This window comes from Saccostrea echinata, unplaced genomic scaffold, assembly GCF_033153115.1.
Source record: "Saccostrea echinata isolate AGI-Se365-2 ecotype Australia unplaced genomic scaffold, CSIRO_AGI_Sech_v1 ptg000081l, whole genome shotgun sequence".
NCBI classification, from domain to species: Eukaryota; Metazoa; Mollusca; class Bivalvia; order Ostreida; family Ostreidae; genus Saccostrea; species Saccostrea echinata.
The window spans coordinates 1,461,529-1,466,962 of NW_026889830.1; the positions used below are offsets into that span (position 1 = coordinate 1,461,529).

The 5,434-nt window shown below is 32.1% G+C and overlaps 1 long non-coding RNA gene across 1 annotated transcript; it reads left to right on the forward strand.

The window, feature by feature from the left end:
* The first annotated feature begins 1,912 nt into the window (after positions 1 to 1,912).
* On the forward strand, positions 1,913 to 3,945 carry LOC133176750 (uncharacterized). Its single transcript, XR_009719550.1, has 3 exons — positions 1,913 to 1,997; positions 3,045 to 3,165; positions 3,810 to 3,945. It is a non-coding gene; the product is annotated as an uncharacterized LOC133176750 (long non-coding RNA).
* Positions 3,946 to 5,434: the final 1,489 nt, after the last annotated feature.

A 5,434-nucleotide genomic window follows, 5' to 3' on the forward strand; every position in this document is an offset into this window, starting at 1 on the left:
GAGAAATGAACAGTTTTCAAACGGTGTATACAATTTGGGAGACGCTTTAAGAAGTGGATGACAATAATTATTGTTATGTGATGAAAATACAAAAATTCCATATTCATGACGTTGTTATTACATGTCTGACCTACCTCGTAGGCTGGGACATGCATCTTGTGTGTTGAAAATATTTATGCGGATAACTTCCCATAGTGTGTGTATTACTCTGATGTTTGTGTTATTTTGCTCATCGATGGTCCATATTAAATTATTATTGTACACACTTGGCAGTGTCCATATCATAATCAATGCAATAGCATATATCCATGAACGTTTTGGGAAAGAAACCTCTTATTTACCAATCAGTCGTTTTTGTTTTTAATAGAACAATGACAAATTTTAAAGCCTAAAGAAAGATTTTCCATGCACAAGCTGACTACAGCTTTCATGACTATTGTTGATTCACAGCAGAATGCATAATAGATACTAAGCCATTGCAGATCCAAAATCAGACAATGGAACATAAGCACATAAGCACATCCTCTTATTTTTTTCATTTTTATACATTTTTATTGGGTATCTTTATATCAAGAGCTTATTTTAAGGGAAAAAAACCGAAAAGTGTACAACTTTTCTTCATAAAGTACATCCTCTTATTTTTTCATTTTTATACATTTTTATTGGGTATCTTTATATCAAGAACTTATTTTAAGGGAAAGAAAACGAAAAGTGTATAACTTTTTTTCATAGCCAGAAGTCATACAAATACCAACTGTTTGTCAATTGTAATTTCAGTAAAAGACGATAATAGCGAATCGCCGGTAGTAGGATAAATTTCTTCTTAAATAAAAATGCTCAATTTGTAATATGTGAACTTCTTAAATCTTGAATACCCTGAATCAATGTTTATTCTTAGTGTGTTTAAGTTGAAACACACTATTCTATCAGCATTGCACACTTCGCTGTTTCTCTAAGTTTGTTTCTTTTTCTCAAAACGACTCTTTTTATACTAGTTTTAAAAAAAGGGCATATATATGTATCAGATCTATTCATTTTCTTTCATTTTCTTCAATGGCTTTGCGATTTTCCTAACCACTGGATAGATTGAAAATAAAGTTTTCATACTATAGAGGAATAACCATGATATATCATATTATGTACCATATTTAAATCTAAGAGAAAAAGATAAACAATGTTTTCTAAGATTTGAATTAGTCAAGACTTTCCGAGATAAAAATATATAGAGAATTGTAGAAGCTCGAAAAGATGTCTGACAAAAAATATAGTTTCCTATTCCTGATGTATACATCTTTTTTTTTGAACAAGTGTTTAAAAAAAGTGTTCATGTGAGACACGCATGCAACTCCTGCAAATGAGCGACTGGAATATATACGTACATCAGTACGATTTCCTCTTTCCTCCTTTTTATTAAGAATTTTTGTCCTATGCCATAAGCTGCATTAGTCTGTTATCTATATATCCTATTGAACTATGTCCTAAGGATTCCTTTTGAAATAGAGCTATTGTGAAAATTTCTAGAGGTGATATTTTTTTCACAGTCTTTATCTTCTGTATTATTTGCTTAGACTCTTTACAAAAAAAAATAATTAAAAAAACGAATGAATAGTTTTACATATTTTATATATAATAAGTAGTAATCATGATATTTAAAATGTTACCTAGGGGTTAGGTCAGGTCGATTAATTTTCTCTTGCAGGAATATTCGCGATTATAATCCCATGAGATTATACATATTTCCCAATACAGTTTTGGTTAAATCGGTCTAGGTTTTGACATATAGGTGCACCAGGTAAACGGAGTTCTATATCAGTAAGTATGATAAAGATAAGAAAGAATAAATAAGTACTTAAGGACTGTTTAAAACTTGACATTATTCGTCTACAATATGAAGTCCATTCTCGTGTCTCTGTTATGGTTTCTGGTCCTTCTGGGTTACTGTGCAGCTCAGTGTTTCTATTCTCGTTCTCCAACACCTCCTCCACCAGGATCTACAGGTAAAAAGAGGAAAGGTTAAAATTAAAAAAAAAATATCTGAAACGTGTGAATGTTAAACATAACAATGCTTGGAAAATGTTGGGAAATAAAGTATATCTGATCATATTTAAACCTTTATATAATTTTTCTTAAGCTTATAAAGATATTTAGACAACAAGTAATGGATTCAGGAATTTGTACTCATAACTACATGTATATGAATAGATTCTGACTTTTACAATCGACGACTTACTTTTAAACTAGGATAATATACGGAAGCTCTTTTGCGATATAAATATTAAGCTTAAGAGTTAATTAAACGATAATAAAGGGTCATTTCAAAGCACATATTACGTTGTTTAGGAATAGAACGGCATCCACCCTACCCTCATTCCCCTCTCTTCCCATACTGTTGCTTTTCCTTTCGGAATGTATTGTGTTCCTTATTTCATTTCTTCAGAAAATGTGATTGAAAAGAAACACTATCCCTCACGAGTAAGGTTATTTAAGTTACGTAATTCTGCCTCGTACCACCTCTTGCATTGATTGCATACCAGTTCATCATGTTAGTACCCTAACACCACACCTATAACCACTATAATGGTTTCCTTGTCTATTATCATTTCCGTATCACCGTACAAAAAGCAGGTTTAAATGTCAAAGTAAGCCGTCGACTGTAAAAGTCAGCGTTTCTCGCAAAAGTCCACTTGGCAAACCTCAGAAATTCTGCAACCCCTCTTATCCGTGTATTTAGTCTTTTACAACAGACGACCTGTTTAGAGAAGTTTAATTATTTATTGTTTTCTTTACTTGAGATGTTTTCTAGCTATGCTTACTTAGATGCTTATTACTTGCTTATACTCGTTAATATGTGTTGTCTCTGGTGATTTCTCTAATGCTGAAGATAATATATGTAACATAACTGATCCTTTGATGAAACAATGCAATACCTATCGATAAATTACTACCTGCAAATATTCTGATTGGCTCGGAGATGAGTCATGGGTAGCACAAAAGCCATTTGACATTTCTAAAATTCTAAGTATTTCATTTTTTTCTTGAATTAGATCCACCTCCTACCCACTGCAATTCATCTGGTGTGATATTGGCACCAGGAGAAGCACACACAGATATGACAAGATGTTTGAGATGTCACTGTGGAGCAGATCTTGTACTCTACTGTTGCTCGTATGACATCGATTACATTATTGCTCCATTTTACCTTATCATTTAAACTTCATCTTCTTCACGATTACATTACTGCTCCATTTTACCTGATCATTTAAACTTTATCTTCTTCACGATTACATTATTCCTCCATTTTACCTTATCATTTAAACTTCATCTTCTTCACGCTTACATTCTACATACACTTGACAACATTGCCAACGCATGACCTAAGAAAAGTAATTTTTCATTTTTTAAAACTTCTTTATGGTGTATAAAATATATATCTATCTTATATCGAAACAAATGAGGCATTCCTATGGTTAAGCTGATAAAAAAATGCGATGTTAATCAAAGGGTAACTGACTTCATATCTGGGCAAAGATGGTGCGCAGTGCACATCAGGAAATTGGTTTTGGGGAAAGAAAATCATTTGAACGTCTTGTCATGACACCAAGACTTTTGTCAACACCACTATATTGAGAAAGATGGCAAATAAGACATACTTGTGTTGATTAGACAAGTGTTTAATTAAGAATCGAATATTACAAGTGGTGCGTTAGCAATTTTGGCAAGTGTAATTTGATATTAACTTATTTTTTCATTGGCATCACACATAGGTAACTGACACAGCATTCTTGTTTTTATTATTATATTGGATATAGAATGCTCATGCACTACACAGTACCAGAGGGTTGTGTTGTTAAAGAAAAGAACTGTACACAGGAGATTGTTCACAAAGCGGACGGATCTCCATGCCAATATCTTGCATCTTTTTCCAGAAGGTGACATAACAACAAATGGAACAAAATTTAAATTATCATTAAAGAAAATAACATTTTAAATTTTTAAATACATGTTTGTATTTATCTGAAAGTGTCCAATAAAAATTACAACCATAATAACCTTTTATGTCTTTTCATTAAGTAATGTAAATGTTCAAATGAAAGCTGCATCAGCTCGCTATGAAAAAAATATGTAGTATATATCAGTGTATAACACTGATATATACTGATGAACGCAGTTAATATGCGAATTTGATCGTACATGTATTTGATAATTTGGGTTGTTTAGAACGTATTTTCAAGCTATGTCAGAGCAAATCGGGTCCATTTACGGGTAATCTGTTTGCAAACTGTTTTAAAAAATGGGGTTCGCAAGGCATGCAAATAAACAGTCGTGTAGTATAAAATCACAACTATATCAGCCAGACTGGAAATACATGCCTGTATTGTGTAAAGTGCTAAAACCAAAGATTTTGAGACCACCCAGGATCTTCAGGTAATAGCAGATGTAAGATAATAATTAAATAATTTATATCACAAATCAAAAAGGACGTCACCCTTTCTCAATGTTTGCATCTCTAAAGTCGAGTAGGAAGAATATATAATATCAAGTTTATAAGATAAAGACCAACAGAGAAAAGGATGGCCGATTGACTGAGTGCTGTTTCACATCACGTGCAAGAATTTTTTTACTCCTATAGAGACGTTACTAGTTACCGTTGAAGGGATTTAATTTTACCTTTACTCCTAGATTATAGGCAACCAGGTAGTGAGGGTGCTTTACATCAAATGAGCTTAAATTACATCCTGGATATAGCAAATGTAACTTCGTTTTCCCCCTAATATATCTGGGCATATGAAATACAATGTTTATTCGATATTGGAAGATATCTTTCGTTGATTCTTTCTGAACATTAATGCTGAGTTGCTTTAATTTATATATTGCTGGTATTTAAATGTTTGCTTTTCTAGTTGATTGCTACACTTATTTCATGGCTGAATTAGTTGAGTTAAATGTCAATATATGAGTCTAATGATTATGCGTAATTTAATGAAATGTATGTCATCGATTGAAGATCAGAATCGAATTGCAATTTTATTTTGACTTTATGTTTTTATGGATATATCAAAAATGTATGTTGATTTCTATACCAGGAATCTTTGTTTACAATGCCACAAAAACTTGCTTCTAAAAAGCTTAATATTCTATATTTTGTACTACATTTGTATTTCATACAACCTTTCTTGCATACTAAATTTTCTTATGCTATTGAGTTTTGTACATGCAACAGGAAATAGTTCTTTGGATTTAAACAATGTCAATGCCTGTCGATTGGGTAGTACAATATGAACAGAACATTCTGACTGGCTAAGAAACTAGCATTAAAAAACAGCTGTAATGTTTTGAATTTTATGCCATAAAATGGCCAAGCGAATTTATTGGTCTGTAGAGACGACTATAAAGGGTTTAGAGGTGGATAAAATATACAAATTGGTTATAGAAT